Raw genomic sequence first — 25370 nt, 5'->3', positions numbered from 1 at the left:
GTTAGGGGTTTGATCATAAGTGTTGTGGCGTAGAATTCATGGATTATTCATGTGTAATTACAGATAGCTACTGTGCCCCTTTAAATCATCCCTATGGTCCATTATGGGCCATAACAACTGCAATAGCAATTGTCATAGTAAGGTTTGGGCTCTGCCATAGAGTGTGGGCTCCAGTCAATAATGACGAATGGTAAAACCTTACAGCAAGCAGTCCAAAGTCTGGTTACCCCTCTATAAATCTGTGCAAACACCAAACAGAGCAGCTGCCCACTTCGGATCTTTAAAAGGCAGAACTCGCCTTTAACCTCCACAAGCATGTACCTCAATAAAAATAAAAAAAGCCGGGGAGGAAGAAAAGACTGGGATTAGGGAGGAAAGGAAATGCTCAATATATCAATCCTAATAATTCACATGCTGTTAGAGGAATCCCCTCCCCGTTTAAGTGGGAGTGAACCCTAGGTTGTTTTCAAGGTCAATTTCAGGTGAAAGAGGGGTCACTGAGAGGTCACTTCAGCTCCCATGCAGGTCAATACCGCCTCTTCACTTCCAGAGCAGACAACCTGCTCACACCCAATCAATCCAGCGACGCTGCCGCTGCACCCAGCGTAATGAACAGCGAATAAATGTAGCCTATCATCACAAAACATGCTTTTTAAGTACCTTTTCTTTTCATGTAAAACCTCTCGCTGTCAAATTCTACATTCACTCATCCAGCAGCGAGTAGCAAAAGTGAGAAATCAGACTCTCATTGGGGTTGGTAAAAGGTCACAGCTGACAGACACAGAGGTTAAACTGCCGAGTTAAAATACTGTTCATTACCCACTGCAGCTTTTTGCTAACTACACTTCTTTGTGTTACAGTCAAGCAGTACATCAGTATGCTCCTCCTCCTAATTTATTAGCAATTGTTGAAGTGCGTGCGGTGGGGGCTAGGAAAGAACGTGAGATCCTATATGTGTGCATACATGCATGTCATATATGCTTATAATTTTGCTATTTGTATATTCTAATTTCTTATCTATTTTCATAATGAATCCCCTGTGAGATATTGAATTTACGTAAAATGCACCCTAATTATTAGGAAGATGGAAACCCTACTGTATGTACAGACTGGGTCATCTGAATTCCAAAGCCCAGGGTCAGTTGTTTGGAGGTGTACTTTTTTTCCTCCATTCTAATTTTTTTAAGGAGATTTTATATGAGATGTTCAGATTTCTTTTCCACCCAAAGAAACTTCATTAGATATATGTGATACTCTAATTTACACCTATCAAACACATTGTCAATCCAAAATTTGGTCTATTTTTAAGGGAATTGTGAAACACTTGCATTTGTTTTCATCAATTCTGTTAGTCAGAGGAGCATTAATAGTGGTGAGTAACCAGTGGAGTTTAAGGCAGAAATAGTACTTTTTCTCCATTCATTTGAAAACATGAAATGACTTGATGTGAAATCTGCATCATGGATGAGAATGATCTTCAAACACTGAATGCTCCTTTCCGGTTAATTTTGAATGTAGGTGGAACTCCTGTTAGTGCAGTGCAGAGGCCTTGCATGCCAAGTTACCCATATGAAAACAAGTCTCAGTGTGTATCAACACAGAATCACAAATCATGAATAAAATAAAGGGTTATTTACATGCGCTCTACAAGAATAATTTGGCTCAGCAAAATTACCATTATCTATTTACATCTTAAAAAAGGCATTCTGAGATTTATCCCGGAAAAAAAATGCATTTTCCCCCTCCTGTATGCCTTCTCTCTCAGTGGGACTGAAAATAAAATGTTATGACTTAAATCACAAGAGGCTAACATCATTTTTAGCAACAAGGGCTGCATAATTTCAAGACCATGAGTGAGTGGCTGACTTTAACTAAAATGTTTCAGTTCTGTGGGTATATAGGTACATAAATAATTCAGAATTAATCCCTGCAGAGGGGACAATGGGAATCGTAAATTATCCATGTGCCGTCCTCAACATTAGAGGCAATGAACCTATAGTAACAAACTATGAGTGTTACTCATTACATACATTTCACAGACACCTTAACCTTTTGAATATTAATTTCCCTCTCTAGCTTGTAGCTAGGCAGTATCATTTTTTTTTTTTTATTTTCCTTTCCACCCCTTTTGCCTTCATTTCTTTATATCATGAAACCTCCCAAACCGTGGTTAAACCACAGCTACTGAGTAATGTATGGAATACACTGATTTGTTACAGAAAAGGATTTTTTTTTTCCTCAAGCTGCATGTTTTTATGCAAAAATATCCTTTACTATTACACGTAACCTTTCTGTAGAGTACAAGGGAAGGTGTGACAGACAGTCTTCAGGAAGACAAACGGGGTTTCAGATGGGGCATATCTGTCTGCTGAGGTTGAAAATATACTTTGAATTTCGTAAACAGATGATCCTTTTTGTAAAGCCAAGAAGGTATTGTGGAATTGTTATAATTCTCATCTGAAAAGATGAAAATAAAGATAAGTTTTTAAAAAATCAAGATAGTTCCTAATTATAAAATTCATTGAGTCTTTCTCTATTAAGTTAGGGGGTTTGTGCTTAAAAAGAACTTAATTACATAAAACAATAGGTGTTCTCACTTTTGTCTTTAAATTGCCTCTGTTAAAAAACCTAATAAGCTTTATAGTTCAGTTTTGAATAATATTAAAAAGAGAAAGATTTTTCTAGCATAATACATTTTACATAATTCCTATATAATAGACAAGATAAATTGTAGTGTAAATGTCATGAAAATTTTTTGATAAGTAAAATTTATTAAAAAAATCAAATATGCATTTCTAAGAAAGCATATACATATGCATATAGATTTATATACTTGCAAGAAAAGAATTTGAAGTCCCACATTCAATGGAACCATACATAACAGAAAGGCAAACATGTACAGATGGAGACAAACTGCTTTCCGCAACAGAATTTTCAGTACTTTGGTAGATGGTTCCCTATTGTTGATTAACTGGTTTCTCCCTCATATCTTCCAGACCTTTACTCACTTTTCTTTTTTTTTAAAATTTTATTTAAGGAGAAAAAGAAAAAAAAAGCAGAAAAAGAGTACAAGTTATACAGAATTTCAGAAAAATTAAACAACAGGAAATCACTAGTTAATGGATTACATATTGTCATCTTAGAAATATTTGTTCAAGTTACAAAATTAAAGCATATAAAGTGGACATTCAGACAGTGAGACTGCAAACAGTTCTGTTCAATGATCCAACAAAACTCAGTAATATCATTGTCTATCTTATACACTTAAATATATATGCAGTTATATCATTTAGAGCACTTTCTTTTCCTATCTTTTGTACAATGACTATTATATTTTTTGGGTTTTATTACTCCCACAGTTCTTATTACTTTTTTGGAAGAAAGTAAAAACAAATGTGACATAACAGAACAGAGTCGGTCAAATCAAAAGGGTGGACATAATAAATAATGTAAAAACACAATACAAGGTGATCAATAATGGTTGCCATAATGCCTCCCGCTATCTCCAATAGAATTGCCTATATCATCAGTTATAATAAAATTGAACAAAACAGTGAAGAATGAAATCAACAGAACCAAAACACTGGAGACATTACAGGTCTTCAAAAGTAGATAATAGTCAACCAGAATGGGCGTCATAATGAATTCCACTATCTTCAAAGCTGTTGCCTAAACTTTCGAACCTGGTACTATCAAGCAAAACAGAATAGAGGAACATCAGCAATACAGGACTTCAAGTCAAGTTAATAGAAAATCAAAGTGGGTTACTATAATATATCCTGCTATTTTTTAATTTATGTTTCCCTTAATTAAAAGGAAAAAATAAAAAAGTAAATAATACAATGGAGATTGAGATAAAAGAGGGCATAACAACAAAACAGCACAAATCAAAACATAACCATTTAAGCAAAATAGTGTTTCACCACAAGATAATCCCAACGTAAAAGTAGTTACCATATTGTCTCTTTCCTTAAAATCTTTGAGTATAACTTTGTATACTGTAGCATCAAATATATCAAAACAATGTAAAACCATTCAAGAGAATGATAGTATTACAGGATATTTAGAATCAACTAACAGAAAATGAACCATGGTTTCTGTATAATCTCCTTGTCTATGAAAGTTTTTATTTATACTATCACATATAATAAAATCCAATAAGATACAACATGTTAAGACCTATGGAGACAGAAGAACAAAAGCTTGATGGGACTTCAAAACAAGATGATATTAAATCAGCATTACCTATTATGACATTGTTTTCTCCAAAATAGCTTTTCCTATCATCCAATCTTCTCTGCCTCATTTCTGTTGAGCCCTTTTTCTGTCATTAGTTGTCAGTTTGTCTTCTTCATTTTGTTTTCTGCTCCATTCATTGTGGCTTTTCTGCCACTATTTCTGGATTCTTCATATTTTTCTTTTTTAGAATATCCTGCAGTATTCTCTGTAGGGTTGAACTGATGGTTGCATATTCCCCTAGATCCTCTTTATCCTGGAAGCACCTTGTTTTTCCATCAATTTCCAGGGATAGTTGTGCAGGATATATCAATCTTGGATGGAGGTTATTATCTTTCAAAGCTTGAATTATTTCCCCCCACGCTTTTCGTGATTTGATGGTTTGTGCCTAGAAGTCTGCTATAATTCCGATGGGTGTTCCCTTGTAAATGATCTGTTTCTTGTATCTGACAGCTTTTAATCTTCTGTTCTTATATTGGATTTCTGGTATTTTGATTATTATATGCCTGGGTATAGCTCTGTTTGGGTTGTAGGTGGCTGGGGTCCTATATGCTTCATACATCTGTGTATCTTTACCTTTTGCTAAATTAGGAAAATTCTCCTGGATTATTTCTGTGAGTAGCTTTTGTAGTTCATTTGTTTGTGCCCCTACCTCATCTTTTATGTTCTTAATTCTTAAGTTATAGATCCTCTTATCATCTTCTAGTCTTTGTATTATTGCTGTTTGTTTCTTTGTTATTTTTAAGAAGTTTTTCATTTCATACTCCCATGTTACAAATCTGCCCTACAGTTCAGATAATCTATCCTTAGTTTCTTTCAAGCTGTTATGCCAGTTTTCGATAGAGTTTCCTGGTAATCTCTTGGAAACTGCTTCACATATTCTATGTTTTCTCTATTTTCTCCATCAAACAATTCTGTCTTTTTTTTTCTGTTCTTCCATTCCACCATCTGTTTTTTCTTGGGTAGTGCTTAGCATTTCTCTAACTGTTCTGCTTATGTCTTGCTTCAGGTCATTAGTAACTTCATTCCTGAATTCGTCTATGAGGCTCTGGAGATAGTGCTTTATGTCTATTGGTGTTGTGTCTATTGGTGTCGCTATTGCCTGTTTCTCAAGACTGGGAGCCGAGGAGCCTTTCTTGTTGCTCCCTCTTCCCATATTCTTTGTTCCTTAAATACAAGCGTATATAGGAGGCCCGGCTTCCTTCCCTGTTGGCCACAGTCTTTTTAAATTGTGCCGGTTAGGTGTTCCTGCCCACCGCATCGCACCAGGGAGTTACTGACCGAGCAGCCTATGTGGGGCCTGCCCCTCCAGGTCAACCTACTGAAGACTTCACTGCTAGGGTGCACCTCCAGGCATTGGGACCTGGGTTGTGCTAGCCTACTGGGTCTCAGCCAGGAGCATCACATAGGCTAGGAGGGGGATATGTGACTGAGGTCACTACAGTGCCTTGTTCCTGTCTGGTCCCATAATGTCCTTTGTTGGAGCCTCCTAGACCGTGGAAGAGTCCCAGTTTCCCTCACTCACTGCAGGTCGATGCACAGCTCCCCACCCATCCTGCTCTCAACTCCATTCACCAATTCCCATTCTCAGAGCTTTCGCGTGTCTCTCTCCCTGCTGAGCCGATTCAGATGCAGCAGTGGCAGCAGGAAACTCAAATCATGTCTTCCAATGGCGCGGGTTCCAGCTTCCACGCTGAGGCTTTATCTGTTCCTGTTATAGCACCAGGATTGCATTCCCAGTAGGTTTCTCTCATCCCAGTTCGTTCTTGGGTCAGCAGGGTATATCTCCTCTTGCTTAGGATTCCTCACTCTGCACCATTCCTGGATTCTAAGCTGGGTCTCCCAGACAGCCTCAGTAGCTGCTGCTATCTGTCCGCCATGTTCTCCCAGAAGTCAGTTGCCTGTTTTTCTAACTAACTCAGCTGCAATTGATGCCATGACACTGGAACTACTCATTTTTCTATATATTTACCAGTGCCTGATTTAAAATAAAAATCAGGGAATATATGAGGTCTTTTTAGCCTTCTTTCCTTGCTTTACTTAAAATACTCTTAACAGTGTGTATAAGAATTAAATATACACAAATACACACAAGATATACATATATATACATAGATAGATAGATAGATAGATAGATAGATAGATAGATAGATAGATAGATAGATAGATATAGATATATATGGCTTATGTGCTTACTATACAGATTGCATGTATTCTGATGGAGGAAAGATTTGTTGATTTTGTTCACTGCTTTATGATGACATATCCTGAGATAGTAGAGTTCAATGAATAACTAAAAAAAGAAGTATGCCTGTCAATTTGAAGTGTCAAGCTCTGTTCTAGGATCTCTTGCGTTGATTCAAGTATGTTCTCTCCCTTCTGCAACTTTGTCAAAATTTGGTCTACACTGTGTGTGGCATTAAGTCATGGTGGGACTTTGGAGAGGTGGTCAGCTCATTAAAAGTGATTCATGCAGTTCTTGCAGAGCTGGATTAGTTACCACAAGTGTGACATGCTATGAAGCAAGATTGCTCCTCATATTTTCTTTCTTTCATGAGTATGACTTGTCTTTCTACTATTTTTCAATCATGTCATGATGCATCAATAGACTTTCATCCAACATTGCCACCATATCTTGGAGCTACAGCTTCAAGAACATTGATCTAAATAAATTCATTTGCTACATAATTACTAAGCCTTAGGTATTATGCTATAGCAACAGAAAATGGTCAGAGACACTCCAGTGTCACCACAACTGATTAATGGAATTAATCACAGCATGTTCCTAAGGCAACTCCTTTGGAGAATCATCACACCCTCACTTCTCATTTTCTCCCCTCCCAACTTTCTTGGACATCCAGTGCTTTCAGAGTACACCAGACATGGATTTTGTTAGCATTAAAGTGGCTCTTAATAAAAATCTGGTATAATCTATTTAAACTTGTTCCATAGAGCTCATTTGTATTTTAAACCTTGTCTGATATTATACAGTTAAAGCATTTATTCTCTAATAGCAGTATGCCTACTGTACACAATCAAGTGAACTAGGCTATACTTTTTAAAAATCCATTATTAAAAATTCAATTTATACCACATAAATCTCTTTTATCCACATATAAACACATATATGTGTGTATGTGTTTGTATATGTCCTCAAAATCTTGTCTACAGTTTATTTTAAAAATTACAAACAGCTGATCATCAAGCCTACAAGACAAACACACATACTCATAAATATGCTTTTCATGAGATGCAAACTACAACTCACTATTTTCAATATGCCAATGTTATACTTTCTTATTATTAAATAGAAAAATACATTCTTTATCTAAAATCCAGACTGTTATTTGACATGAAAAAATATCTGTATTTAGCTTTTACTTGGGAAATTATATTGATAGTTGTGAAGAAGATCAAAGAAAGAATTTAGCTTTTTACTCCAGAAAGGAGTTGACTCTTTTGTAGAACTGAGTTGCATAATATTTCCTATCAGTTTGGCACCAGCAATGGTAAATCAAAACTATGGTTAGAATTTCCAATTCATAAAGATAACATGGATTCTCTTATAATCCAAGTTTTATGAACAAACCATGATTGAAGTTACAATGTCTGATTAAACTGCTACTCCTTATGTTTGTGTGGGATTCTATAAATAAACCGCAATGCATAATTAAATGGCAGGCTTTCTATACCAAGTTGTAAGCATTCCATTTGGATACATCTTTTGAGACTTTTCCTCTTAGTAATCACATCCTGTATCTATCCAACCAGCAGAAGTTATCATTTAGTAAAGAATGACAGTGTTGTAGCAGGAATGGATCTAATCCTTAATCACTGTTATGCAAGAAAAGTAGTATTTAATTTTCTATAATTAAACTAAAGTTCTACTTCAAGCCCTTATTTCAGAGATAGGATCAGCTATTTGGGGTTATGGTCTATGGTTCCTGTGTCTCTGTACATTTCTGTGAGTTTTGCACTGGGAAAGCACAGAGTGTGGGTGAGAGTCTTGCCTACTGCTATTTCTTTCACCCAAACTGGTATTTGTAGGTGTTGTCTATTTACCTAACTGCTTTTGGAATAAGGACACACCTGTTTAGTATGCTCCTCTGAGCTATTTAGTCTGTCTTAAGATCTACCTTTCTCTCTCAGCCATTTAATTTCTGGATGCAGGAGACACTGCAGAATTGTTGACTCTTTCATGGGCCACAGGAAGCCCTCTGGACCCTATGATTTATAAAATCATAGAGTCTTTGTCTTTGTGTCTCAGCAGACACCCTACTGTGCCGTCTTTACTGTCTGCTGCATTATCTCTACTAGACCAGGGTTTCACTGACATTATTTAACATTTTTTCATATTGTATTAAATATGAACAGTGGGCACTCATTGTCTTTGTTCTTTGATTTCCCCAAACCCATGGCTACAGGCTTCTCTCTCTTCTACCTTCCTGTTTCTTATTGATTTCTTAGGAAACAGAACAATAGAATCTGACATTTAGGTTAGGATAACTTAAGGTACCTGTAAGAATTCCTCAGGAGCCATCCAAATTTACAGAAGAGAAATGCATAGCAATTCATAAATTAGGATACACTGTGATTACATCATTTTGCAATAGGTTATGCATTGTATGAAACAGTTGCTTTAAGTTTGCATCAAAAAAGAAGAAAAAATCACATTATCTATCTGTAGAAGTTAATGAAAGCCGAGAGCGTAATAGGCCACGTGTAATCTATCTCAGAGACCAGCACCTTCATGCATGCATGGAAGCCAACTATAAGAAGGTTTGAAGCTGTGAATTCTACCTCATTGCTTGTATACCCTTTCTTTGCTTGTACACCATGGGATATGCTGTGAGTGGGTCCTAATCCCACAAGGTGACTTGACCTTGGACTTTTTACCCTCCCCTTTGGTAATCAGCAAATTTCTGTTCTTCATGACTTACCCATTCTAGATATTTGCTTTAGCAGTATAACATAGACTAAGCCATTGGACACAAAAAACAGATTTCTATTTTTAATACTTTGAAAGTTCTATCACTAATGCAAATGCAAAAGAGAACTAACAGTAACAGGCAAGCTTGCTATCTACTAATATTCCAGAAGCAAAGTTCCACGTTGTCTTAGTTACTTTGCACTCATTGCTGGGACAAAATACCCAACACTCAAAATGAAGGGACAAAAGGTTTATTTCTTACAGTTCTTGGAGGTTTCAGTCCATACTCGCTCCAAGACAAGGTGGCATGGTGGGCCACCATTCATGGCTGGCTGCAAACAGCAAGGCACCAACTGGCAAGATAGAGACACACCTTCTTCCCACCAATACATCATACCCTGGCTCTATGCCTGGTGGGGTATAGCACTCACACCACCAATCCAAGTGCTAGGTAATGAACCAATCACAAACACATAACTGCATGAAGTTTGGGGGTCACTGATATAAACCATGACACATGTTTAGCAATATCATAAAAATATCCTCCCAATTAACCCAAACCAAACATTGATATCATTTTTGAAGTTAAAGTTGCAGTCTATAGTATTATCAGATTATGTATGCAAAATTAAACCAATTTCACTTGAGTAAAACAGGTCAATTTGGGAAATATAGTGGATACCATGTATCCACTATACAGTAAGGACTCTGGTTAGGCCATGTGGAATATACCATGGTTTTATCAATTTGTAGTACTACGTGTACAATACAAGCTAGATAAATATTTGATGTAGCAATAAGAGAACTATTTCCTCCCATAAAACTGCCCACAAATCAATTCTTCCTGAAATATTTTAGGTTATTCTCTAACAATATACTTTCCTCAGCAAAGTAGCACACTGGCCAACAATATGATAATGTGATAAATACCTGGCATAATACCTATCAATTTATGACATAAATACCTATCAAGGTATCACTCTCAAAATATACAAATAGTGTTAAGAAGATATATAATGAGACCAGGATGCTTATTAATACCTAGAGATAGAAATTTTAACATGAAGATGAAAAATAATAAAAATATAGAAGCTGTGACATTGAAGGAAAATTTGGGTCTATAGTATTGCTGTTGATATTAGGGGTTAAGAAGTAATTATCATGAGCATCTTAGATGTAAAATAAATATGTCTCATGCTACTGTAGGGAAGTAATTATAATACTGTATGAAATAGTGAAAGAATAGCTATGGAAACTCTGATTCCAGGCATGAAAAAAAATACAAGAGTTACTAAAAAGTACTCTCTTACGATATTGTTAAAATAACACTCTACTCAAAAATATAAACTATATAACCATGTAGGTGCAAAGCAAATCTAGGTGTTGTTTTCTCAAAATAATTAGTTGAATTCTTAATATCTTAATACTATTGTGCATAGTAGAATGATACATTTGGTGAGTTTATATGAAAATTTCTCACCAAAATTAACAAAAATGCATTCTGTTAAGTGTAAACTTTTGAAAAATCTAGCAAGTCTGATTTTTAAAGTTGTATAGCTTTAATATAAAACCACTAGGATGTTTCTGGAAATGGAATCATACTTAACGCCCCATTTTGCCTTGCCACACTCTTAGCCTTGTAATCTTGTTATCTACCATAATCAAATGGTGTGCCCAAGGCTACTGCTTCTCTGAGATGGTATTTCTGGGAATGACCTTATAATACTAACAGATGCATTACCGCTGCCAATTCTTGGTAACAGTGTATACAGAAAGGGCTGATACTCTGTGTTACAGACTGTGAAAAGCTATTGAAAAATGTTAAATTCTACAGAAGTCCCAGAAGTTTAACTCTTCTATTCTTTATATGCATGTACATTCACACAAACAAACACATATATAGCCACATATGTTCCCCCAGGAAAATAAACTAGCACAAGCAAAGAACTATTGTACATATAGGAGTGAATAATTCCTATGTGAGTTCTGCATGCATTGTCTGTGTTTCCAGAGTCCTTTAGACTTTCTATAAACTTAGCACTAATGATAACGTTTCATCAACCTTAGTTTACCACGGTTCCTGCCCTAAAATATTCACATTATAAATTTTCCCTAGTACCTGATTTCTGAAAGTTTCCCCAGATCCTTTTGAGAATCCTTCCCAAAACTTGTGAGTAGATTGAGTGATTAAGCAATATCTTAAAACCTGATGAATTGACTATAAAAAATCTGCGGAAGCAAAGTTTATCTATCCAGCATTCTTCCCAACCAGACTTGCGTGAGAAAGTTGAAAAGTTAGCAGAGACAAGGAGGGTATCTGAACACTTTCTCAGCTTGTAACTCTCTAGACAGAGCAAACAGATACCAATCTGAGTTAAAATAGAGACTCATGATTAAAATCTTAAGAAAAACAGATTAGAACAAACACTTTAGTTCAAATTAGGTAATATATATTTTCTTTTTGAAATTAAACTATAGCTTCTTTTATGACAATGAAATCTTCCTAATAATTATATCGTGTTACCAGGGACAAAGGACATATTGTTAGCATCAAGTAAACTGATGAATGAATGAATGATTTTATGAAAGACAAAGGGAACATTTCTTCATATCATCAAATTATGTTAACATTTTGCTTAGGACAATCATGTTTTACTATGTGATCAAATATGGAAATACAGTGGGTAGAATTATATAACACTATCAATATACTCTTGAGTATATGTTTTAAATGGATATATATGGTTTTCATCCCAAAGATAATTTGGCTTCAAAGATAAATTTGGATCAAATTAATGTTATATTTTCACATTATAATTTGTATATTAAATGATTTATATTTCAGAGGAGTTGTTTGAATTTTAAATCTTGCTATAAATTTATTTTAGAATTAAATAGAAAGTAAATTTTCATTCAAAGACAACTTTAAGCAAGATGAAAACACTTACATGGATTTTTAACCACAAGAAAATGAGAACGAACTTATGATTGACTATTTATCTTGTAACTTACGTTAAATGAGCATGAGATAATTGTGTGATTAAAAAGAATAAATAAAGTTAACCCACCAAACTCACTTGACTGAGACTTACAGAGTATGCAGTTTTCCTTCTGAAGGGACTTGTGAACCACAGTCCAATAACTCAATTTATTTTACTAATTATAGAAAAAACTTATTTCTTGACCTCAGACAGTGGATGATACATCTCTGAAGAGGGGCACAAATTCCGTCATAATCTATGGATCATTTTAGTCAATGTAAATATTCTCAAAAGCAGAACTAAATAGTTCAAAAATGTTTGCATTCTGTGTAGTCAAATGACGCAGTGTCTGACATAAGTACCTTTGCCCATCTTGTCTTTGATAGAAACGTGTAAGATTCATTTTGGGGCCTTTGGGAGATTAAATATAGAAAGACAGCAATCCAGGTCCACCTGTCCTTTCAGGATAAAATCTGATTTTTTAAGATACCAATGGACTTAGAATTAAACTTCCTATTTTTAGAATTATTGTTTGATAATGTGTTATCTATTTCTCTCCTATAAGGTACAAAGAGGTTTCTATGAGTTAGAAAACTTTAATTTGTAGTTAGTTTAAAATTAAGCCTCAAGTCCTGCTCGAATGTCTTCTGAAGAAGCTGAAGACGGGAGGATAAATTATGCTGTAAAATGTTTTAAATGGATTTGGGGATTATAAGAAGTATTAATGAGATGGTACACGTGGTATTTTTTCCATGCATTTATGGAACCCCACATTAAGCATAGCTGCTGTTAAAATTTCAAATTATTTTCATAGTTAGCATCATGTATGAGGTACAGAACTGATGGATGCAAAACTGTTGGATGACAGACAAAGATTTTTGCAAACATTCCACTTTAAGTTAACCATTTCATTTAAGTACTTGAGTCGCTGGACCTTATTTGTTTATAGAGAAGCTGTTCTTGCCATTTTTTTGCTTTTTTTCCCCAATAGTTCTCACCGAATCGTTTCTAAGAACTACTTGAGAGGTTAAGAGTGTTCTATTTATGTCATAAACATTTAGTGAAAACAGTAATTAAAAAGTCAGAAAAGTATACTTTTTAACTTAATTAGAAAGACTGTTTAAAAGAAGTTGGTGACAGCAAATTCCATTTACTAAGCATTTTTCTTTTGGGAGGTCTCGTTGCAGGCAATAAGAAATGATTAAATTCTGAGAATACTTCTTATCACATTTCTATATATCAGGGGCCCCAAACTATTCTTTTTTGAAATAAAAGAAGATAATACCATTTTGAAAATCATGCTTACTTTGAAAAAATAGATACATTTTACAGGTAGTAGTGTGAAATAAAACTAGTGGTTTTAAAGTAACTGAAATTCCGCTTTGAAATTCTGGCTGGGCATTTTTAAAACTATAAGAGCCATAGTTTTCCAATAGTTTTAGTAAGTGAAAGTTAAACAAGGGCAAGGATCCAAGCCACTGTCATAATTCCATGTCCATGTAATGATGTGTTCAGCAGTACAGCAATAAAGATACTCAAGTCCTAGAATGTTAATTTGTTTGATCACATCATGTTTTGCAAAGTACAAATCGCAGTTACTTATATAATGGGAGGCACCAAGACGACTTGGCAATTTTTAAATAAAGGGGAATATAAATATTAAGTCAATCACTTAACATAATTCCATTTGATATATATGACTTGAAATCTCAGTGTCTTACCATCACAGCTTATTTTATGTTATTAGAGGGCTTATCAGACTAATAGATTATCAACTAGTTTTTTCTAGGTGAAGTTTCCTTATTTCCTTCCCCTATGTATTCTAGAGAAAAGAAAGTTTACTCCTGCACATCTAGAGATAGATTATGAGAGAAAATGCAGCTAGAGAAATATCATGCTTTTAATATTGTCTGAATCATAAAGGACAGATATACTTGTTTCTTGCTATTTTTGTGCCCTCCCTTCATTTTGTCCAAAACATTTAACATTTAAAATATTGTAGTCATTTTTCTATTATCATCTGTCTCCTCACATTAGATTGAGTGCCCTATAAGCACTAAAAGTGTACTTGGTTGACTCATTATTGAGCTCTAAATTGGGTATCCAGTCACCTCTGAGTAAATATTAGTGAGTTGAAATGATTGAATTCATATAGATAATTCTGAAATAATTATTCCTGCATAATAAGAGACATTTATTACCTCCAATGTTTGCCATAGGATATTTCTTATTAGTAATATGTATTTACTTTTGTATTCTGATGATTTTAATAGAACACAGAGAAAGAAAACTGATAGGAAACTCACAAAATGTTAAGATTATAAGCAGCTTTTGAAGGCTAGTAGTGGGGATAGAAAAGACATAACCACACTAAATAATAATGTATTTTCAGTAGAATTTCTGATGGCCAATGACAGTATAAATTCAGTTTTGTGGTCTGTGGTTTTAGAATATGTTAGAGCTCAACTGGACAGTATAATAATACTCTTTTTTGAAAATATAGCCAGTTTATATTTAATCTTGTTATTAAAGGTGAGGAGAACTACTCACTTAGGTTGGAATATGTTAAAGAAATGCCTTGGGAGATACAGTTGAGATACTAGTTGATAAAGACAATTTAATATTTGTAATACAGAAAAGACCACTTTCAAAATTTCAGTTCAGTACAACTGATTATATAATGAATACTTAACATTTATTTGTACATAACTGAAGACCATATCCCAATAAATATCTTTCCAACAGAAGGACTTTTTTATACTTTTTAGTATGTTAACATATTTTTCTTAGCCTTTCACAAAAGAATAAAATCTCAAAATTTCAGCTTATTTCTAGAAAAAAATCACATATTATTTTCTTACCTCATCTCAATATTAAAAGAAACAAAGTTTGTTACACCAAGGAATATGGGTTCCTTAGAAATTCCTCTATATTGGTTTCACAAAATATATATATATATATATATATATATATATATATATATATATATAACATAACCAATAGAAAGGTATTACCATTACAGTACAAAAATGTTTAGATTTTTAGTTATCAAATTTATCAAATAAAAGTCTTTTTATCAAATAAATGACCTTTGAAACTATCTACAAATTGCTAACCTAGTATCCTAAAAGATAAAATTTTCATTAATAGTCTATGAAAAAGGATTTTAGATTGTTTTATCAGTAAATTAAAATATTTCTTTATGTGAGATTGATCAGATTGTTGATGTCCTGACAGAATATACTGTGCCCATCATTTCTGTAATGAAATTAATTATCAGCACAATTGAAATAATAAGTTTTTAACTTTAGTTTTTTCTTTTGTTATTTTGACAAATTGTTGACTCATTCTGAACATAATTCCTATGAAAGCAAACTTGTAAAACTTCCTGTAGCTATAATTCAATTATACTTAACTCATACACTTTAGCCGAGATGCCCTTTTAGATTGAATATCATGATGAATCTATCAGACTTATGATTTTCAAATCTCACGTGTATTAATATAAACTATTTTTCTTGACTATACCCCTGAAATGAAGTTCTAAACCTTTGTCTATGGAACTCGAGCACATGCTCCTTTTGTCAATATTCACACTGTAGTTTAAAATACCTGTGTGATTTCTTTAACTCACTGGTCATGACTGTGATATTTTCGTTTAAATACTGTTCATACCAGTTTAAAATTTTCACTCTGTACGTAGGAATTTGAGTATCAGTTGCAACCTTCGGAACTCTTAAAAAGAGTCATAGATCTTTGAAAACTTGGTAACAAACTGAGAGACGGAAGTGTTCTGGGCTAATTTGCAATACCCCACACATATTTAACTGGTGAGTATTTTAATTTATCATTTTTCAAAAGGGAAAGTCAGGATAGAAGCGATTCACCAGGAGGTAAGTTATGACTACCAGGAATCAGCTAATGACTTGTTCTTAGATTAGACTGAACCTAGGTCACAAGGTAAGCATCTTGCTATTATACGGCCAACTTTGTCTCATTCAAGTCAAGCTTGAAAAAAGGCATATTTCAGATGTTGACTTTTGCTTCCCCGAGATGTATGTGATCTTTGGAGGAGAAAAGGACAGCATTAGGCCTTGGTGCTGGCATTTTCATGTCTTTCTCAGTACTGCAACCATGCTGTGTCCTTTGGAGATGTTCTTTTAGTGGACTGTTCCCCAATGAAACTGGGTCTTGAAGTGTCAATGGTATCAAGAGAGATCATAGGGTCCCCCTCTCTATCTGCCTCCGGTTGATGTCAGTCCTGGTGGCCCTGTGGATTCTGGTCATAGCTGCCAACTTTCTCTTTGAAACTTCTTCCTTTTCATTATGTTTAGGTGCCTCTCAAGTCACCGAGCTTTGGTCCACACTCGAAATCAAATTTCTTTCTTCTTGTCTCTCCCTGACTGATCTCAGAGATATTACAAAGCACATTAAATCTCCAAAGAGGCACAGCACTTAAAAGTGTATTTCACTTTTGTGTTAACTCACAAAAGTCAGTATCTCTGACTGATCACATATGAAAGAACCCTTAAAAAGAACAGTATCACATTAAAAAAAAATTAAAGCATTTAAAGTGCTCTTTTGGGTCTATCTTCTTTTAGACTCTTCAGCCTGGTATAATGGTGGGGGTAGGTGGGTGGAAACTTGTTCTAAAAATTAATGATTAGCAAATTTGGGGAATTCTTTAAGTTTGGCTGGAGACTTTTTGCTTTAACAGCATTACTGGTGGTGTGTGTATGTGATCTCTCACTTGACTAGTTCCAATTATTTTACAATATTGCCTGGGTTTGAGAATCTAATAATCTTCCTCTCTTCTTTGTATAGAAGAATTTAAGGTAATATCACTGGAGAGAGACAGAAAACTAGGTTTCCATAAACATAAAATTAAAGAGAATAACTTTAGAAAGGGTATTATAACTGTAAAATTGATAACAAAACAAAAATTAAAGGGTGGTGGTGAAGTTTTATGATATGAGACATATGACTGTGACTTACTTTCTCCAAGGGAAGAGGACAGTAACCTTAATGTATTTATTATGGCCCTGAACGTTCTGCCAGAGAGATAGAATAAAGATCAGAACAATTAAGTTGGCCACAAATTTATCAAAATAATATTTGAAATAGTTACACTATAAAAATAGAATCCAGGCATCTTCACCGAGCTCTTCTAACACAAGGTATAATTTTGATTAATGACAGTTTTTGTTTATTTGAAGGGAATAAAAAGTTTGTATGAAGGGAATGAAATAAGAAGCTTTTGTTGTATGAAAGGAAAACTATGTAATTTTCAGTCTCATGTGCCATTAAGAATTGTCATCAGTTGTGAAGGCATATATAGATTTCATTTTTATAAATTTTTATACATTGTCTCAATGTAGCCTTTAGAATTGAAGGAACGTTGTGTGTGTGTGTGTGTGTGTGTGTGTGTGTGTGTGTGTGTGTCTTAGTGACTTTGACTTTGTAGTCTTTGTGAAGGTGAACATACTTAAAAATAGAAATTCATAGAATAAAATTTGGAAAACTTAGTACATTTAATAAAAAAAAAACACAGTACTTTTCACCTCACACTTTAGTAAATATCATCTTCCATGTGGGAAGCGCAATCTATGAGTACAAGATATTCTTTCTTCAATACTTTTTATGACTAGTGTCAAATCGATATTTTCTTTTTTCTCCTTACATGTTAAAAATTTTTAGAAATATCTATATTCAAATCTTGAGGCAGCATGAATATAAGTATTTTTACCCTAGAGAGTAACTCTTACACTGTTTATAGTACTGGACTAGATAGATATCATACCAGATTTTAAGAACACACTTGAAATGGCCTGAGTCCTTAAACATTTATGAAGTGAGGGCTTAGTTCATAGCTCAATGTGCTTTGTGTTAGAGCAGTTGACATTTCAATTTTTATTTTCACGTTTTGAAATCTCATTCCAAATTCCATTTTCTGTCTGGTCCATTTGCATTGGGTTTTTTTTTAGATGAATAAAGGTATACCTCACTGACAAATCTTGTAAAATTTTAGTTAAACTCATACCTATTTTGTTTTTTTAAATCTGTTTTCCCAAGACCATAATGGGGCACAAATGTTAGTGTATTTCTATTATTAGTGCCCACTAAACAGTGAGCATTAATAAACAAATTTTATTCTAATTGCAAAAAATGCACATTTAATGTGGTAATTGAAACTTAGGGATTTCACCTCTATGAAGACCATAAAGGAAGAAAAGTGTTACAAAGCAATCTCTAAACTAGAGCTACTGTGTATAGAATGGCATTTTATATGCCAGTTCTTCAATTTGAAAGATTCAGGAAATCAAGGTATATTTTCCCTGTTCCTTGTCAGAATATACTATTTGATTCTTCATGGTAGCCATTCTTTCTGCAGTAAGGTCACTCTTGATGCTTAATTTGTATTTCTCTGAAGATCAAAGATAATGAAGATATTCTTATTTATTCATCTTTTATTCTTCTACTGGCAAGTTTTTTGAGTTCTTTATATATTCTAGATATTAGTCCTCTATCAGAGAAGGGGAAAAAATTTTTCCATTTTTAAAGTTATCTTTTCAATCTGTTGGATGCTTTTTGTTGCACAGAAGCTCTTTAAATTTGGCATAATCTTATTTTTTGATACTTGATTTATTTCTTGAGTGAGCAGTTAGGGTTGTGTTCAGAAAATCCTTATATATGCTTAAGTCTTCAAGGGTTTTGCATATTTTATCTTCCTGCAGATTATTTCTGTTTTCCTATCTTGGACTTTAATGAATTTTTACATTGTTTGTGAGAATATAGATGAGTCCAACCATTATGGAAATCAGTGTGGAGATTCCTCAAAAAACTAAAACAGGAAATTCCATTTAACTCAAGTTTTCTCTTGCTAACTATTCTCCCAAAAAGAGTACAAGACATCAGATTACCACGAACATCCATATCCATGTTTACAACAGCATAATGTGTAATACCTAAGTCTTGGAAGCAATCTATATATTCATCATTCGATGAGCAGATAAAGAAAAGGTGGTATTTATACAATGGAGTAATTCTTGGCTACGAAGAAGGGTACATTTGACTCATTCGTCAGAAAATGAATGCTCCTTGAGGCCATAATAGCAAGGGAATAAGTCAGACAGATAAGCCCAAATGTCACATAGCTTCTCTTGACAAACTCCAAGGATAAATAATTTAAAAAGTAAAGGAAAAATAGATGACAGAAAATAGAGAGATGGATCCTTTGTAAATTGGAAGAGCATTTTGGGATGTAGTGGAGAGGAGGAAAGAGACAGAATGGGAATAAAAGAATTAAGATATGTAGGTCAATCTACTCTGCACAACTGATGTAATCATTGTGTGTCCCAAACATGTACTAATAAATAAAGATTAATAAAATGAGATCTATACCTCCAGCACTGTCCTCTTGATTATTCTCTTAAAACATATATTTAAACAAAATCAATGATCAGTTTACTTGAATGTTTTATTTTACAAAAGAACATTTGAATTAAGAATAGTTATACTACATTTAAATATATTGAAATTAATAATATCACTTAAATTTCTAGCAAGGTAATTATTCTCACTGAAAGTAACTAATAGCTAGCATTTTGTGAACAATTGTGACACTGCAGATATTGTTTTATACGCTGATAAATACAAACTCTTATATATTTGTAAGAGCTCTGCGTGGTAAGTACCATTAATAGGTCATTTGGAAAGTGACTAAACTGTGGAAGAAATTTGTAAAACTAACTTGCCAATTTACACATCTTGTGTTCATAGGGTAAGAACCTATCCCTTTAAAATGGTGATCTACATTACTTCTAAAAATTTTTAGTATTCCTCAGTCTTGAACTCTATTTTTAAAAAAAATCATATTCTCTCCTTTAAAGGAGAAATACTGAGGTAAAAGGGAAAATACAGTTTGAAATATAAGATTTTGATATTTATTCTAAACAAATACAAACAAACTGATTTCATAGTGTGCTTTATTTTGTTAATTATACAATTGCAGTAAGAGTTTTAGTCCTACATTGACGTAAACATTATAAATGAAGGCAAGATTACCTTAAAGAGAAAACCACTGATTGTAAAAACTTCATTACTCTGTGTATTTGCTGCTAAGAATGTTGACTTGAAAACAAAAAGACCATTCTTAAAATAATCTTCAAAATTCACTAGAAAATATTCTGGCTGGAAAACTGCATTAAAATATGTGAAATACTTGGGTGACCATTTTAAACTAATACTAACCATTTTCCTGTTTATTGCCACAGAAACACAATCTAGAGAAGCAAAAATAAAGCATGATTTCAGTTTAGAAATCTAAAAAGAAAGAAGTTTGACCAGACTGGAAGATGAACATGGGCTCCAGAGGGGGTTGGTGCTGAAATGAACAGAAGTTGTTATCAGAGAGTGCACCAAGTTTTATGTAATAATCTAATTTTAAAAAATTTACACAGATGCCCATCAGACAGGGCAGGGGAAGCACAGAGGAGGCACCATCAAGCGGCATAGTACTCTAGTTCTCTTGTACAAAATCTGCCTTATTCTTCCAAATATCTTAAGCACTACAAAGAAACACATGCTACATTTAACAAATATCTATTGCCCTACATTCAAACACTCTTTTACTTACTGCAATATGTTTGAGCAGGTAACATGTTACTAGTGTTTAGCATTTGCTTAGAAATACTGGAGATGGGATCCAATGTGCACACACCGGGAATTTCCCCGGAAAAATATAATGTACCTTCCCAATGGTGTGATGTGAAATTTGTTTTTGGTACATTACTTTTCTTTTGGATACACTTGAGTTACCTTCAAGAGCTGAGATATGAACTTGTTAAAAAGAGGTGCAAAGTTCAGGAAATTGTATCTATACTACAGTGAGGATTTATTTTCTTCTTTCAAATTATTTTCATTTTCAAGATACAATAACTCATTTTACTAAATTCGTGCTGACATTAGCTGTGCTGGAGAATGTTTTGGCCCTCCGTTTGAAAGGAAAGTACCTAAATTTCATAGTCGTTGTTAACTGCGCTGGTGTATTTTTCTCTAATGATACTAATGGGAAAATTTCTATTGTTTTGCATCAAGCTTGTCTTTTGAAGATGTACTTCTGAAAACGGCTCTAGTGCCCTGAGCAGTATACAGGGCAGACATTAACCAAATGCCTGAAGCTTTTTCCTCAGACTTATGCCTTGTTGTCCTTCTTGCCAAAATTGTGTTTCTTTATTCTTTTGTTTGTTTGTTTTCTTAACAGCAGAAGCAAATATAGACAATGGAGAATTAAGGTTGGAATTGAGGGCTAAAGACCAGGTCTGAAAAATCTCCATGAGCATTGCTGTATTTTCCTCCAATCTCTCCCCACCGCTATTTAAAACATACAATATGCAGCCTCGTTGCCTTTGACCTTATTGGTCTCCGTTATGGGCACTCGTAATTAATACAGAGCCACTGAGTGGTGCAAATATATACTCCATCGCATTGTCAAACATGCTAAATAATTTAAAACACACAGAAGACTCCCTCATGCTTAGTGGGGGAGGTAAAATCATTCCCATTTGGAAGGGACAGGGGGTTGGTGTGGTCTTTGCTTTTTTGTTTCTATTGAATGCATTTTGGCTGTACAGCTGGAAAGGGCATTCCTATAGGACTTTAAAGGCAAAGTAGAAAAATGACATAAAAGCCTTGCTTGGATTTGATTGATGCACTCTCATATTTGAAGTTCACTCAGAGCTTTGTGCTAGAAGGCTTGGGTCACTCTATCCAGCGCTCTAATGAGACTGTGTGTGAACACTTCCAGCTTTGTAGGCCCTGCTTTAATCAGAGATTGGAAAACACTCCTGACTGATAGGCTCCAGAATCAGATCTAAACAGAAAATAACATGCTCGATTTGGCCTCTGAAGGTGGGTTGAGCAAATCTTTGTGATGTATTGGAGCATTTGCTGAGTGCAAGCGCACGTGGGGTGGTTCCTATTTCTGTCGGCAAATACAAATTTTTCACTCAGCAGGCGTAATCAGAGCTAACTCGAGAGGAGAAATAACAAAAACTCAACAGCCCTTAGCAACTCAGCATGGCATAGAGGGATTTAAGACTTTAGCATTTTATCTCCATCAGTATGAAAATGTATGAGGAAACCTGAACTTTGAAAGTACAAATAAACACATTTAACACATTGCAAGCCACTGATTTGACTGGGTCTTTTGCTAGGTACGTTGGTTCCTTTATCAATTTCAGTAAAGAGTTTCAAGTTTCATAAAACTTGTTTTCTCATTTAATCAAGCAAGTTCATTGTGATGAGTTAAGGATAATGGGAAGTCCTTAGTAATAACTCTCAGTGGGTTACTAGCAAGCAGTGCTACCCGGATGCTCAGTGGGAAGGAAGACAGCACACGTTGGTCCATTATGAGAGGAAATAGAAATACCCAGCACTCATCATCCAAAGAGGCCTGAATCAGAACAGTTTTGGAACATGTTTATCATTTAAAAAATAGTTCAATCGTGGAAGTAACATTTACAATGAAGTAGACTGGATTGTTGTTTTCAACAGTTAAACACAGCATCTTATTCACTGCCTCACTTTCGTAATTTTCATTTCACTTTTCATTGCTCTGGGATTTTCTTGTCTTTGGTAATAATATTTTAAAAGAAACAAACAATTGCATATTAATATGTCACTAATATCACTTTTTGATACTGCTATCCCTTTGCATCATATTTGAAATACAAGATCCTTCTTAAGTACTATGTGATGATGTTGTGTAAAGCATCTAAGCTCCTAAAGCCCCATTATTTCAGGGACCATGCATCTGATGAACTCGACTTAGCCTGTCTCACTGTTATTAATAAGACCAAGAAAGAGAGCTTTGTGAAGTGTTCTGAAAAAATCCTGACATGGTGTTCAACCTACCAGGAATTTTCTTGGAGTAATACAGAATTTGGATCAATAACTGTACAAATGATCATTCTTCCTTAACACAAGTTTTACTTAACCTATTTTGCACATTAGTGGTCTCAGTCACCTCTGTTTTTATCAGCCCCGTAGAAACATTTGATCCTGTTTCATAGATTTCTTAGCAATTACATCTTTAGATGGAATTTTGTTTCAGGGTACTAAAGCAATGATGTTAACTGGCAAATCTATGGTATGTTTTTCTTCCCTAATATTCATCTTGATTCCTTGATAAATGAGAGTGGAAAAAACATGCATAATGAATACTAATTTTGTTGTGATTTCAAGGCACTGAAAAAATTTTCTCAATCATAAAAGTCAGTGTTAGACATCTAAGTCAAGAACAAGAAGTTAACAAAATTTCACACTCCCTGTCTTGCCCTAAGACCTGGCTCCACCTCCCACATTTTCCCTAACCCACTGGGAATGATTATTATGAAAAATAAAAACAGAAATAGACAAATCAGAGGATTCTGTTTCTCATTCTTCTAAAGGAATCAGGGATATACTGTTGTCCAATTGTAAAGTTTGAGTTCAGATATTTTAGGGAAAATCTACTTTCATTATTGCCTGAATATTCCCTCATTTTCTTTAGGTCAGTTGTTCTGAATCCAGATGCATTATTTAGTGCACAATAAATTCTTTCTCTTTTTCACTCTTTCTCTCTTTCTGTCTTCTCTCATTTTTTTCTTTCTGCAACAAAGTACAGAAAATATTTGCAACTATTCTAGTTTAAAAGCTAGAATAAACTAGGAGTGGGGATTATATAAGCCAATTTATATTCTTGGCTTTTAAAATTTTTTATTACAAAATTTGCAAAAATGTTTGTATTTCATAAAACGATACTTTACTGAATGAGTCAACAGACAAGTAGAATTAAATTAAAAGATTAATGATTACATTACTATGTATAGTTATGTAACATAATTATATGAACATATGCTTGTTAAAATTTTAATATTTATCCATAGGCTATTTGTTTTTGTTCATACTACCATCATGTAATAATTGCAAAATAGATGATAGGCTATTGATTTTTCTGGAATTCATGACTTGGCAAGTGCTTTTTATTCTAAGCAATCCACTATTAATATTTAGAATACTTATGTTATATTTACTTTATATACAATATAGCCGTTTGCTCTAAATTTAATTCTTACTGGAAGTACCAGTAAGAATTAAAAGGTCATGAAAGTATATTCTAATTAAAATGAGCCAGTGAACACATTTCAAACAATCCTAATATTTTAAGATTATGGAACACATTTAGATGAATAATATTATATTTATCCTTTGTTCTTCCTTATAGCATTTTTTCCTTAGATTGGGGTTTGAGGTAGGTTGTTATATGGAACTAAGTTCAGTGTAGTATTGAACTGATTTGATACATGTAATTCATTGCTTATTGCCTTGATCCCTCCTTTTTTCTGCCACATCTAATCTAAGGCTACCACTTTCACTTGTTGGAACATAGTAGGTGTTCAATATTTATTTACTGAACAAATGAATCAACTTAAGAATTTATCAACATCTGTGAGAACAACTGATAAAATATATAGATTTCTACTGTGTCAAGTATGTTTCCTAACATAATTTGAAGTAGAGGGTGATGAGATGTACTAAAAATAAATTCATCATTCGATTTCACATCTGTAGTGATTCCTTTTTTAAATCTTTTTTCCTTCACAAAGATATTCACTCTCACTATCCCCTCAACTTCCTTCACTACCAGTACTAGGTATGTTTCAAAGTGAAATGTATCACCAGTGAGCTCACCAGCACAGGACAATAGATCATCTTCATGAAATGTTTTGAGTAATGCTCTAAAAATCTTGAAGTCTGAGTGTTGAGGACGTAAATTCCCGTTCTGTACTTGTAGCCATTAGCAAACACAATCACTTCCATAGAGTTCTTAAATAAAAAAAAAAAAAAAGTTTATGAAAGTTTACTGAATTTTCCCAGTCAAGTGAACATAATATTCCCTTAGCTAATTTTCTGTTAAATTATTTCTATGATCAAGCACCCTACTTATCTTGTCCTTTCCTATTTTAATATCCTACATTTATTTTATGTCTCAAATGATATTTAAACACTTAATGTTTGTGGTGGATTGAAAACTGGTGTCCAACTTAACACCAGCTGAACTGAATCAGGGAGGAGCTGAGTGGGGAGCCCACCTGAGGATCATTACTAACATAAAAGACTAATGCAGAGGAAGAGTAGCATTGTGGATTCTCCTAAGTGTTGCTATTATTTGGAGGCATTCG

The 25370-nt window shown here is 34.1% G+C and overlaps 1 long non-coding RNA gene across 1 annotated transcript in view; it reads right to left on the bottom strand.

The window, feature by feature from the left end:
• LOC134472904 (uncharacterized) overlaps positions 1-25370 on the bottom strand; it is a 126386-nt gene that overhangs the window by 98528 nt on the left and 2488 nt on the right. The window contains exon 2 of the long non-coding RNA XR_010042920.1: positions 24880-25014. This is a non-coding gene — a long non-coding RNA (uncharacterized LOC134472904). The remainder of the gene's footprint in view (positions 1-24879; positions 25015-25370) is intronic.

This window comes from Cavia porcellus, unplaced genomic scaffold, assembly GCF_034190915.1.
Source record: "Cavia porcellus strain 051 isolate PalLab524CR breed Dunkin Hartley unplaced genomic scaffold, mCavPor4.1 scaffold_2, whole genome shotgun sequence".
Lineage (NCBI taxonomy): Eukaryota > Metazoa > Chordata > Mammalia > Rodentia > Caviidae > Cavia > Cavia porcellus.
The sequence above is the reverse complement of the archived record's forward strand: the minus strand, read 5'-3'. Positions and strand labels throughout refer to the sequence as shown.